The sequence below is a fragment of the Engystomops pustulosus genome, unplaced genomic scaffold (genome assembly GCF_040894005.1).
Source record: "Engystomops pustulosus unplaced genomic scaffold, aEngPut4.maternal MAT_SCAFFOLD_273, whole genome shotgun sequence".
NCBI classification, from domain to species: Eukaryota; Metazoa; Chordata; class Amphibia; order Anura; family Leptodactylidae; genus Engystomops; species Engystomops pustulosus.
The window spans coordinates 32,062-45,938 of NW_027285152.1; positions in this window are offsets into that span (position 1 = coordinate 32,062).

Consider the following 13,877-nt stretch of genomic DNA (forward strand, 5'->3'; position numbering starts at 1 on the left):
GTTCCCCGGCCACACTTGGCAGTAGGTCCCGGGGAGGAATAATGCCCATGGAAGTAGGAGCTCCTACTTCCAAAGGGGCAAGTCAGCGGGAGAAGCCACTTGGCCTATCCGGCCACATGTCACTGTCCCCCGGCCACACTTGGCTGTAGGTCCCGGGGTGGAATAATGCCCATGGAAGTAGGAGCTCCTACTTCCAAAGGGGCAAGTCAGCGGGAGCAGCCACTTGGCCTATCCGGCCAAGTGTCACTGTTCCCCGGCCACACTTGGCTGTAGGTCCCGGAGAGGAATAATGCCCATGGAAGTAAGAGCTCCTACCTCCAAAGGGTGAAGACACTTGGCTCTAAGTCCCCGAGAGGTATACTGCCCATGGAAGTGAGAGCTCCTACTTCCAAAGGGGCAAGTCAGCGGGAGAAGCCACTTGGCCTATCCGGCCAAGAGTCACTGTTCCCCGGCCACACTTGGCAGTAGGTCCCGGGGAGGAATAATGCCCATGGAAGTAAGAGCTCCTACTTCCATAGGGGCAAGTCAGCGGGAGAAGCCACTTGGCCTATCCGGCCAAGAGTCACTGTTCCCCGGCCACACTTGGCAGTAGGTCCCGGGGAGGAATAATGCCCATGGAAGTAGGAGCTCCTACTTCCAAAGGGGCAAGTCAGCGGGAGAAGCCACTTGGCCTATCCGGCCACATGTCACTGTCCCCCGGCCACTCTTGGCTGTAGGTCCCGGGGAGGAATAATGCCCATGGAAGTAGGAGCTCCTACTTCCAAAGGGGCAAGTCAGCGGGAGAAGCCACTTGGACTATCCGGCCAAGAGTCACTGTTCCCCGGCCACACTTGGCAGTATGTCCCGGGGAGGAATAATGCCCATGGAAGTGGGAGCTCCTACTTCCAAAGGGGCAAGTCGGCGGGAGAAGCCACTTGGCCTATCCGGCCAAGAGTCACTGTTCCCCGGCCACACTTGGCAGTAGGTCCCGGGGAGGAATAATGCCCATGGAAGTAAGAGCTCCTACTTCCAAAGGGGCAAGTCAGCGGGAGAAGCCACTTGGCCTATCCGGCCAAGAGTCACTGTTCCCCGGCCACACTTGGCAGTAGGTCCCGGGGAGGAATAATGCCCATGGAAGTAAGAGCTCCTACTTCAATAGGGGCAAGTCAGCGGGAGAAGCCACTTGGCCTATCCGGCCAAGAGTCACTGTTCCCCGGCCACACTTGGCAGTAGGTCCCGGGGAGGAATAATGCCCATGGAAGTAGGAGCTCCTACCTCCAAAGGGTGAAGACACTTGGCTCTAAGTCCCCGAGAGGTATAATGCCCATGGAAGTAAGAGCTCCTACTTCCAAAGGGGCAAGTCAGCGGGAGAAGCCACTTGGCCTATCCGGCCAAGAGTCACTGTTCCCCGGCCACACTTGGCTGTAGGTCCCGGGGAGGAATAATGCCCATGGAAGTAGGAGCTCCTACTTCCAAAGGGGCAAGTCAGCGGGAGAAGAGCCACTTGGCCTATCCGGCCAAGAGTCACTGTTCCCCGGCCACACTTGGCAGTAGGTCCCGGGGAGGAATAATGCCCATGGAAGTAGGAGCTACTACCTCCAAAGGGTGAAGACACTTGGCTCTAAGTCCCCGAGAGGTATACTGCCCATGGGAGTAAGAGCTCCTACTTCCAAAGGGGCAAGTCAGCGGGAGAAGCCACTTGGCCTATCCGGCCAAGAGTCACTGTTCCCCGGCCACACTTGGCAGTAGGTCCCGGAGAGGAATAATGCCCATGGAAGTAGGAGCTCCTACTTCCAAAGGGGCAAGTCAGCGGGAGAAGCCACTTGGCCTACCCGGCCAAGAGTCACTGTTCCCCGGCCACACTTGGCAGTAGGTCCCGGGGAGGAATAATGCCCATGGAAGTAGGAGCTCCTACTTCCAAAGGGGCAAGTCAGCGGGAGAAGCCACTTGGCCTATCCGGCCACATGTCACTGTCCCCCGTCCACACTTGGCTGTAGGTCCCGGGGTGGAATAATGCCCATGGAAGTAGGAGCTCCTACTTCAAAAGGGGCAAGTCAGCGGGAGCAGCCACTTGGCCTACCCGGCCAAGTGTCACTGTTCCCCGGCCACACTTGGCTGTAAGTCCCGGAGAGGAATAATGCCCATGGAAGTAAGAGCTCCTACCTCCAAAGGGCGAAGACACTTGGCTCTAAGTCCCCGAGAGGTATACTGCCCATGGAAGTGAGAGCTCCTACTTCCAAAGGGGCAAGTCAGCGGGAGAAGCCACTTGGCCTATCCGGCCAAGAGTCACTGTTCCCCGGCCACTCTTGGCTGTAGGTCCCGGGGAGGAATAATGCCCATGGAAGTAGGAGCTACTACCTTCAAAGGGGCAAGTCAGCGGGAGAAGCCACTTGGCTTATCCGGCCAAGAGTCACTGTTCCCCGGCCACAATTTGCAGTATGTCCCGGGGAGGAATAATGCCCATGGAAGTAGGAGCTACTACCTCCAAAGGGTGAAGACACTTGGCTCTAAGTCCCCGAGTGGTATACTGCCCATGGAAGTAAGAGCTCCTACTTCCATAGGGGCAAGTCAGCGGGAGAAGCCACTTGGCCTATCCGGCCAAGAGTCACTGTTCCCCGGCCACACTTGGCAGTAGGTCCCGGGGAGGAATAATGCCCATGGAAGTAGGAGCTCCTACTTCCAAAGGGGCAAGTCAGCGGGAGAAGCCACTTGGCCTATCCGGCCAAGAGTCACTGTTCCCCGGCCACTCTTGGCTGTAGGTCCCGGGGAGGAATAATGCCCATGGAAGTAGGAGCTACTACCTCCAAAGGGGCAAGTCAGCGGGAGAAGCCACTTGGCCTATCCGGCAAAGAGTCACTGTTCCCCGGCCACACTTGGCAGTATGTCCCGGGGAGGAATAATGCCCATGGAAGTAGGAGCTACTACCTCCAAAGGGGCAAGTCAGCGGGAGAAGCCACTTGGCCTATCCGGCAAAGAGTCACTGTTCCCCGGCCACACTTGGCTGTAGGTCGAGGGGAGGAATAATGCCCATGGAAGTAGGAGCTCCTACTTCCAAAGGGGCAAGTCAGCGGGAGAAGCCACTTGGCCTATCCGGCAAAGAGTCACTGTTCCCCGGCCACACTTGGCTGTAGGTCCCGGGGAGGAATAATGCCCATGGAAGTAGGAGCTCCTACTTCCAAAGGGGCAAGTCAGCGGGAGAAGCCACTTGGCCTATCCGGCCAAGAGTCACTGTTCCCCGGCCACACTTGGCAGGAGGTCCCGGGGAGGAATAATGCCCATGGAAGTAGGAGCTCCTACTTCCAAAGGGTCAAGTCAGCGGGAGAAGCCACTTCGCCTACCCGGCCAAGTGTCACTGTCCCCCGGCCACACTTGGCAGTAGGTCCCGGGGAGGAATAATGCCCATGGAAGTAGGAGCTCCTACTTCCAAAGGGGCAAGTCAGCGGGAGAAGCCACTTCGCCTACCCGGCCGAGTGTCACTGTCCCCCGGCCAGACTTGGCGGCAAGTCCCCGGGAGGAATAATGCCCATGGAAGTAGGAGCTCCTACTTCCAAAGGGGCAAGTCAGCGGGAGAAGCCACTTGGCCTATCCGGCCACATGTCACTGTCCCCCGGCCAGACTTGGCGGCAAGTCCCGGGGAGGAATAATGCCCATGGAAGTAGGAGCTCCTACTTCCAAAGGGTCAAGTCAGCGGGAGAAGCCACCTCGCCTACCCGGCCAAGTGTCACTGTCCCCCGGCCACTCTTGGCTGTAGGTCCCGGGGAGGAATAATGCCCATGGAAGTAGGAGCTCCTACTTCCAAAGGGGCAAGTCAGCGGGAGAAGCCACTTGGCCTATCCGGCCACATGTCACTGTCCCCCGGCCACACTTGGCAGTAGGTCCCGGGGAGGAATAATGCCCATGGAAGTAGGAGCTCCTACTTCCAAAGGGGCAAGTCAGCGGGAGAAGCCACTTGGCCTATCCGGCCAAGAGTCACTGTTCCCCGGCCACACTTGGCAGTAGGTCCCGGGGAGGAATAATGCCCATGGAAGTAGGAGCTACTACCTCCAAAGGGGCAAGTCAGCGGGAGAAGCCACTTGGCCTATCCGGCCAAGAGTCACTGTTCCCCGGCCACACTTGGCAGTAGGTCCCGGGGAGGAATAATGCCCATGGAAGTGGGAGCTCCTACTTCCAAAGGGGCAAGTCAGCGGGAGAAGCCACTTGGCCTATCCGGCCAAGAGTCACTGTTCCCCGGCCACACTTGGCAGTAGGTCCCGGGGAGGAATAATGCCCATGGAAGTAAGAGCTCCTACTTCCATAGGGGCAAGTCAGCGGGAGAAGCCACTTGGCCTATCCGGCCAAGAGTCACTGTTCCCCGGCCACACTTGGCAGTATGTCCCGGGGAGGAATAATGCACATGGAAGTAGGAGCTACTACCTCCAAAGGGTGAAGACACTTGGCTCTAAGTCCCCGAGAGGTATACTGCCCATGGAAGTAAGAGCTCCTACTTCCAAAGGGGCAAGTCAGCGGGAGAAGCCACTTGGCCTATCCGGCCAAGAGTCACTGTTCCCCGGCCACACTTGGCTGTAGGTCCCGGGGAGGAATAATGCCCATGGAAGTAGGAGCTCCTACTTCCAAAGGGGCAAGTCAGCGGGAGAAGCCACTTGGCCTATCCGGCAAAGAGTCACTGTTCCCCGGCCACACTTGGCTGTAGGTCCCGGGGAGGAATAATGCCCATGGAAGTAGGAGCTCCTACTTCCAAAAGGGCCAGTCAGCGGGAGAAGCCACTTGGCCTATCCGGCCAAGAGTCACTGTTCCCCGGCCACACTTGGCAGTAGGTCCCGGGGAGGAATAATGCCCATGGAAGTAGGAGCTCCTACTTCCAAAGGGGCAAGTCAGCGGGAGAAGCCACTTCGCCTACCCGGCCGAGTGTCACTGTCCCCCGGCCAGACTTGGCGGCAAGTCCCGGGGAGGAATAATGCCCATGGAAGTAGGAGCTCCTACTTCCAAAGGGGCAAGTCAGCGGGAGAAGCCACTTGGCCTATACGGCCACATGTCACTGTCCCCCGGCCACACTTGGCAGTAGGTCCCGGGGAGGAATAATGCCCATGGAAGTAGGAGCTCCTACTTCCAAAGGGGCAAGTCAGCGGGAGAAGCCACTTCGCCTACCCGGCCAAGTGTCACTGTCCCCCGGCCAGACTTGGCGGCAAGTCCCGGGGAGGAATAATGCCCATGGAAGTAGGAGCTCACTTGGCTCTAAGTCTTCGAGAGGTATAATGCCCATGGAAGTAAGAGCTCCAACTTCCAAAGGGGCAAGTCAGCGGGAGAAGCCACTTCGCCTACCCGGCCAAGTGTCACTGTCCCCCGGCCAGACTTGGCGGCAAGTCCCGGGGAGGAATAATGCCCATGGAAGTAGGAGCTCCTACTTCCAAAGGGGCAAGTCAGCGGGAGAAGCCACTTGGCCTATCCGGCCACATGTCACTGTCCCCCGGCCACACTTGGCAGTAGGTCCCGGGGAGGAATAATGCCCATGGAAGTAGGAGCTCCTACTTCCAAAGGGGCAAGTCAGCGGGAGAAGCCACTTCGCCTACCCGGCCAAGTGTCACTGTCCCCCGGCCAGACTTGGCGGCAAGTCCCGGGGAGGAATAATGCCCATGGAAGTAGGAGCTCCTACTTCCAAAGGGGCAAGTCAGCGGGAGAAGCCACTTGGCCTACCCGGCCAAGTGTCACTGTCCCCCGGCCACTCTTGGCTGTAGGTCCCGGGGAGGAATAATGCCCATGGAAGTAGGAGCTCCTACTTCCAAAGGGGCAAGTCAGCGGGAGAAGCCACTTGGCCTATCCGGCCACATGTCGCTGTCCCCCGGCCAGACTTGGCGGCAAGTCCCGGGGAGGAATAATGCCCATGGAAGTAGGAGCTCCTACTTCCAAAGGGGCAAGTCAGCGGGAGAAGCCACTTCGCCTACCCGGCCAAGTGTCACTGTCCCCCGGCCACTCTTGGCTGTAGGTCCCGGGGAGGAATAATGCCCATGGAAGTAGGAGCTCCTACTTCCAAAGGGGCAAGTCAGCGGGAGAAGCCACTTGGCCTATCCGGCCACATGTCACTGTCCCCCGGCCAGACTTGGCGGCAAGTCCCGGGGAGGAATAATGCCCATGGAAGTAGGAGCTCCTACTTCCAAAGGGGCAAGTCAGCGGGAGAAGCCACTTCGCCTACCCGGCCAATTGTCACTGTCCCCCGGCCAGACTTGGCGGCAAGTCCCGGGGAGGAATAATGCCCATGGAAGTAGGAGCTCACTTGGCTCTAAGTCTTCGAGAGGTATAATGCCCATGGAAGTAAGAGCTCCTACTTCCAAAGGGGCAAGTCAGCGGGAGAAGCCACTTCGCCTACCCGGCCAAGTGTCACTGTCCCCCGGCCAGACTTGGCGGCAAGTCCCGGGGAGGAATAATGCCCATGGAAGTAGGAGCTCCTACTTCCAAAGGGGCAAGTAAGCGGGAGAAGCCACTTCGCCTACCCGGCCAAGTGTCACTGTCCCCCGGCCAGACTTGGCGGCAAGTCCCGGGGAGGAATAATGCCCATGGAAGTAGGAGCTCCTACTTCCAAAGGGGCAAGTCAGCGGGAGAAGCCACTTCGCCTACCCGGCCAAGTGTCACTGTCCCCCGGCCAGACTTGGCGGCAAGTCCCGGGGAGGAATAATGCCCATGGAAGTAGGAGCTCCTACTTCCAAAGGGGCAAGTCAGCGGGAGAAGCCACTTCGCCTACCCGGCCAAGTGTCACTGTCCCCCGGCCAGACTTGGCGGCAAGTCCCGGGGAGGAATAATGCCCATGGAAGTAGGAGCTCCTACTTCCAAAGGGGCAAGTCAGCGGGAGAAGCCACTTCGCCTACCCGGCCAAGTGTCACTGTCCCCCGGCCAGACTTGGCGGCAAGTCCCGGGGAGGAATAATGCCCATGGAAGTAGGAGCTCACTTGGCTCTAAGTCTTCGAGAGGTATAATGCCCATGGAAGTAAGAGCTCCTACTTCCAAAGGGGCAAGTCAGCGGGAGAAGCCACTTCGCCTACCCGGCCAAGTGTCACTGTCCCCCGGCCAGACTTGGCGGCAAGTCCCGGGGAGGAATAATGCCCATGGAAGTAGGAGCTCCTACTTCCAAAGGGGCAAGTCAGCGGGAGAAGCCACTTCGCCTACCCGGCCAAGTGTCACTGTCCCCCGGCCAGACTTGGCGGCAAGTCCCGGGGAGGAATAATGCCCATGGAAGTAGGAGCTCCTACTTCCAAAGGGGCAAGTCAGCGGGAGAAGCCACTTGGCCTACCCGGCCAAGTGTCACTGTCCCCCGGCCAGACTTGGCGGCAAGTCCCGGGGAGGAATAATGCCCATGGAAGTAGGAGCTCACTTGGCTCTACGTCTTCGAGAGGTATAATGCCCATGGAAGTAAGAGCTCCTACTTCCAAAGGGGCAAGTCAGCGGGAGAAGCCACTTCGCCTACCCGGCCAAGTGTCACTGTCCCCCGGCCAGACTTGGCGGCAAGTCCCGGGGAGGAATAATGCCCATGGAAGTAGGAGCTCACTTGGCTCTAAGTCTTCGAGAGGTATAATGCCCATGGAAGTAAGAGCTCCTACTTCCAAAGGGGCAAGTCAGCGGGAGAAGCCACTTCGCCTACCCGGCCAAGTGTCACTGTCCCCCGGCCAGACTTGGCGGCAAGTCCCGGGGAGGAATAATGCCCATGGAAGTAGGAGCTCCTACTTCCAAAGGGGCAAGTCAGCGGGAGAAGCCACTTCGCCTACCCGGCCAAGTGTCACTGTCCCCCGGCCAGACTTGGCGGCAAGTCCCGGGGAGGAATAATGCCCATGGAAGTAGGAGCTCCTACTTCCAAAGGGGCAAGTCAGCGGGAGAAGCCACTTCGCCTACCCGGCCAAGTGTCACTGTCCCCCGGCCAGACTTGGCGGCAAGTCCCGGGGAGGAATAATGCCCCATGGAGCTCGGGCAGACTAGAAGTAACCTCGTCTGCCCGCTGGAGGGCGCCCTTCCCGGAGCGGAGGGGACCCCCTTGGCCACCAAGTGCAAGCCGAGTTTGGAGCTCGAAACCCGGCCACGCTTGGTCGTAGGTCCCGGTGAGGAACATGGCCATGGAAGTCGGAGCTCAAACCTCCAAACTGACCTCAGCCGGAGCACTTGCTGAGGCTGCCCGGGCATGGGTTACTGTTCCCCGGGCACACTTGGTCGTAGGTCCAAGTGTGGAACGTGTCCATGGAAGTTGAAGTGAAGAGAACCGCGAAAGGGAGTTTTTGCGCGAAGCCGCGGCCGAGGAGGGCTCACCGATCCCGGCGTGATTTCTGCCAGGCCCGGTACCCAAACCGAACTCCGCATGGTGGCTGGATCCGCGACCCTGGAACCCTGGGCCGGGAGCCTAGGGGCGAGAGGGGCCCCATGGAGCTCGGGCAGACTAGAAGTACCCTCGTCTGCCCGCTGGAGGGCGCCCTTCCCGGAGCGGAGGGGACCCCCCAAGCGACCAAGTGCAAGCCGAGTTTGGAGCTCGAAACCCGGCCACACTTGGTAGTATGTCCCGGTGAGGAACATGCCCATGGAAGTAAGAGCTCAGCGGGAGCAGCCACTCAGGCTACACGGGAATGTGTCACTGTCCCCCGGCCAAGACTTGGCGGCAAGTCCCGGGGAGGAATAGTTCCCATGGAAGTAGCTCAGCGGGAGCAGCCACTCAGGCTACCCGGGAATGTGTCACTGTCCCCCGGCCAAGACTTGGCGGCAAGTCCCGGGGAGGAATAGTTCCCATGGAAGTAGCTCAGCGGGAGCAGCCACTCAGGCTACCCGGGAATGTGTCACTGTCCCCCGGCCAGACTTGGCGGCAGGTCCCGGGGAGGAATAGTGCTCATGGAAGTAGCTCAGCGGGAGCAGCTGCTGAGGCTACCCGGGAATGTGTCACTGTCCCTCGGCCACACTTGGTCGTTGATTCCTGATGAGGAACATGCCCATGGAACTAAAGAGTTCAGCGGGAGCAGCCGCTCAGGCTACCCGGGAATGTGTCACTGTCCCCCGGCCAGACTTGGCGGCAGGTCCCGGGGAGGAATAGTGCCCATGGAAGTCGGAGCTCCAACCTCCAAGTTGACCTCAGCGGGAGCAGCCGCTGAGGCTACCCGGGCCTGGGTGACTGTTCCCCGGCCACACTTGGTCGGAGGTCCCGGTGTGGAACATGCCCATGGAAGTTGAAGGGAAGAGAACCGCGAAAGGGAGTTTGGAGGCTGAGCCGCGGCCGAGGAGGTCTCACCGATCCCGGCGTGATTCCAGCCAGGCCCGGTACCCTATACCGAACTCGACAGGGTGGCTGTATCCGGGACCCTGGAACCCTGGGCGGGGAGCCTAGGGGCGAGAGGGGCCCCATGGAGCTCGGGCAGACTAGAAGTACCCTCGTCTGCCCGCTGGAGGGCGCCCTTCCCGGAGCGGAGGGGACCCCCCAAGCGACCAAGTGCAAGCCGAGTTTGGAGCTCGAAACCCGGCCACACTTGGTAGTATGTCCCGGTGAGGAACATGCCCATGGAAGTAAGAGCTCAGCGGGAGCAGCCACTCAGGCTACCCGGGAATGTGTCACTGTCCCCCGGCCAGACTTGGCGGCAGGTCCCGGGGAGGAATAGTGCCCATGGAAGTAGCCCAGCGGGAGCAGCCGCTCAGGCTACCCGGGAATGTGTCACTGTCCCCCGGCCAGACTTGGCGGCAGGTCCCGGGGAGGAATAGTGCTCATGGAAGTAGCTCAGCGGGAGCAGCTGCTGAGGCTACCCGGGAATGTGTCACTGTCCCTGGGCCACACTTGGTCGTTGGTTCCTGATGAGGAACATGCCCATGGAAGTAAGAGTTCAGCGGGAGAAGCCGCTCAAGCTACCCGGGAATGTGTCACTGTCCCCCGGCCAGACTTGGCGGCAGGTCCCGGGGAGGAATAGTGCCCATGGAAGTCGGAGCTCCAACCTCCAAGTTGACCTCAGCGGGAGCAGCCGCTGAGGCTACCCGGGCATGGGTGACTGTTCCCCGGCCACACTTGGTCGGAGGTCCCGGTGTGGAACATGCCCATGGAAGTTGAAGGGAAGAGAACCGCGAAAGGGAGTTTGGAGGCTGAGCCGCGGCCGAGGAGGTCTCACCGATCCCGGCGTGATTCCAGCCAGGCCCGGTACCCTATACCGAACTCGGCAGGGTGGCTGTATCCGGGACCCTGGAACCCTGGGCGGGGAGCCTAGGGGCGAGAGGGGCCCCATGGAGCTCGGGCAGACTAGAAGTACCCTCGTCTGCCCGCTGGAGGGCGCCCTTCCCGGAGCGGAGGGGACCCCCAAGCGACCAAGTGCAAGCCGAGTTTGGAGCTCGAAACCCGGCCACACTTGGTAGTATGTCCCGGTGAGGAACATGCCCATGGAAGTAAGAGCTCAGCGGGAGCAGCCACTCAGGCTACCCGGCAATGTGTCACTGTCCCCCGGCCAAGACTTGGCGGCAAGTCCCGGGGAGGAATAGTGCCCATGGAAGTAGCTCAGCGGGAGCAGCCGCTCAGGCTACCCGGGAATGTGTCACTGTCCCCCGGCCAGACTTGGCGGCAGGTCCCGGGGAGGAATAGTGCTCATGGAAGTAGCTCAGCGGGAGCAGCCACTCAGGCTAACCGGGAATGTGTCACTGTCCCTGGGCCACACTTGGTCGTTGGTTCCTGATGAGGAACATGCCCATGGAAGTAAGAGTTCAGCGGGAGCAGCCGCTCAGGGCTACCCGGGAATGTGTCACTGTCCCCCGGCCAGACTTGGCGGCAGGTCCCGGGGAGGAATAGTGCCCATGGAAGTCGGAGCTCCAACCTCCAAGTTGACCTCAGCGGGAGCAGCCGCTGAGGCTACCCGGGCATGGGTGACTGTTCCCCGGCCACACTTGGTCGGAGGTCCCGGTGTGGAACATGCCCATGGAAGTTGAAGGGAAGAGAACCGCGAAAGGGAGTTTGGAGGCTGAGCCGCGGCCGAGGAGGTCTCACCGATCCCGGCGTGATTCCAGCCAGGCCCGGTACCCTATACCGAACTCGGCAGGGTGGCTGTATCCGGGACCCTGGAACCCTGGGCGGGGAGCCTAGGGGCGAGAGGGGCCCCATGGAGCTCGGGCAGACTAGAAGTACCCTCGTCTGCCCGCTGGAGGGCGCCCTTCCCGGAGCGGAGGGGACCCCCAAGCGACCAAGTGCAAGCCGAGTTTGGAGCTCGAAACCCGGCCACACTTGGTAGTATGTCCCGGTGAGGAACATGCCCATGGAAGTAAGAGCTCAGCGGGAGCAGCCACTCAGGCTACCCGGCAATGTGTCACTGTCCCCCGGCCAAGACTTGGCGGCAAGTCCCGGGGAGGAATAGTGCCCATGGAAGTAGCTCAGCGGGAGCAGCCGCTCAGGCTACCCGGGAATGTGTCACTGTCCCCCGGCCGGACTTGGCGGCAGGTCCCGGGGAGGAATAGTGCTCATGGAAGTAGCTCAGCGGGAGCAGCCACTCAGGCTAACCGGGAATGTGTCACTGTCCCTGGGCCACACTTGGTCGTTGGTTCCTGATGAGGAACATGCCCATGGAAGTAAGAGTTCAGCGGGAGCAGCCGCTCAGGGCTACCCGGGAATGTGTCACTGTCCCCCGGCCAGACTTGGCGGCAGGTCCCGGGGAGGAATAGTGCCCATGGAAGTCGGAGCTCCAACCTCCAAGTTGACCTCAGCGGGAGCAGCCGCTGAGGCTACCCGGGCATGGGTGACTGTTCCCCGGCCACACTTGGTCGGAGGTCCCGGTGTGGAACATGCCCATGGAAGTTGAAGGGAAGAGAACCGCGAAAGGGAGTTTGGAGGCTGAGCCGCGGCCGAGGAGGTCTCACCGATCCCGGCGTGATTCCAGCCAGGCCCGGTACCCTATACCGAACTCGGCAGGGTGGCTTTATCCGGGACCCTGGAACCCTGGGCGGGGAGCCTAGGGGCGAGAGGGGCCCCATGGAGCTCGGGCAGACTAGAAGTACCCTCGTCTGCCCGCTGGAGGGCGCCCTTCCCGGAGCGGAGGGGACCCCCCAAGCGACCAAGTGCAAGCCGAGTTTGGAGCTCGAAACCCGGCCACACTTGGTAGTTGGTCCCGGTGAGGAACATGCCCATGGAAGTAAGAGCTCAGCGGGAGAAGCCACTCAGGCTACCCGGGAATGTGTCACTGTCCCCCGGCCAAGACTTGGCGGCAAGTCCCGGGGAGGAATAGTGCCCATGGAAGTAGCTCAGCGGGAGCAGCCACTCAGGCTACCCGGGAATGTGTCACTGTCCCTCGGCCACACTTGGTCGTAGGTCCCGGTGAGGAACATGCCCATGGAAGTCGGAGCTCCAACCTCCAACCGGGTGAAGCCTCCGAGAGCTAGCCGGGAATAGGGCGCCAATCCCGGCTACCGCCCTCCAGGCTTGCCCCGGTCGAAAGACCTACGTCCTCGCACCAGCACAAGCGCAAAAATTTTCTAAGTGTGGGAGAACCGAGGACCCGCCCGGTGGCACTCTGCCTCTCGCTGCCGCCCTCCTGGAAGCGTCCTCGGTCACTGTGTGTGCGGCAGATATCAGAGCTCCGGAAAGGTGAAAAAGAACCGGTAAGAGGGCGAATCCGGCAGCTCCCTGCCGGGCGAGGACCACCGCGAGCGGCGGGGACGTCAGACGGGAGACGCGCGGCGGACCTTCCGTCGGAGTGCCTGGGATTTTGACCTCGGAGAAGTTCGAAAAAATTATGCGGTCGGAGCTGTCTGCCCCGGCCGGGGAAGGCTCACCGCCGGCGGCTGCCAACCCCTGGCTTGCCCGCTGGATGCCCTTTCGGAGGCTGCTGAAAAAGAACTGTCAGGCGGGCACCTCTCGGAAGAACCGCAGACCAAAACGACCGGTAAAAATTTTGGGCGATCCGACACGTAGTGCACCTTCGGCGGCAGAGAAAAGCAGCAAAAATACCGGTCAGAGAAGGGGAGTTTTGGTCGACTCTGCCAGGTTTTTGCACTAAGTCAGATCCGTAATGCCAGCGGGACTGAGTCGCTTTTGCGTGCCGTGGTCCTGGAGGCCTGCTCGGACAGAGCGGTCCTTCGGGTCCCGCGGGAAGGGGCATTTCATGTTCCTCTGCGGGAGGTGATCCATTTTCTGCGGGAAATGGCGAGCCCCTTCGGCTACAAGAGTGTGTAGGTCCCGCTCAACAGTCTACGTCCTTAACCATCGGGGACTTTGTAGATTTTGCCCAAAATCGCTCTCCGCAGAACAGAGCGTGAGGTCTCCGCGGCGGAGGCCGGAAAAGGTGCGAGGTGAGCGGCATGGTATGACTGGGCTCGTGCCGCTCACTGCTACCCGGAGCGTGGCGCCCTCCGGGTAAAAGGCTAGCCGGGGCGAGTAGGTGGGATGACGGGCGCATAAGCAACGCCGTCCCCGCCGTACAAGGTGCCGGTGGCCTGGCGAACCACCGGCGTAAGGCTAGCCAGGGCGGACCGCGGGGCAGAGGGCGCATAAGCCACGCTCTCTCTCCATCCCACCAGCACAAGCGAAATATTTTCAAAGTGTGGGAGAACCGGCTTCCCGACCGGTGGCACTCTGCCTCTCGCTGCCGCCCTCCTGGAAGCGTCCTCGGTCACTCGGAGTACGGCAGATTTAAGAGCTCCGGAATGGTGAAAAAGAACCGGAGAGAGGGCGACTCCGGCTTCTCTCTGCCGGGCGAGGACCACCGCAGGCGGCGGGGACGTCTGACAGGAGACGGCGCTGCGGGCAGGCTTTAAAAGTGCATGGGGTTTTGGCCTCGGCAAAAGTCGAAAAAATTATGCGGTCGGAGCTGTCTGCCCCGGCCGGGGAAGGCTCACCGCCGGCGGCTGCCAACCCCTGGCTTGCCCGCTGGATGCCCTTTCGGAGGCTTCTGAAAAAGAACTGTCAGGCGGGCACCTCTCGGAAG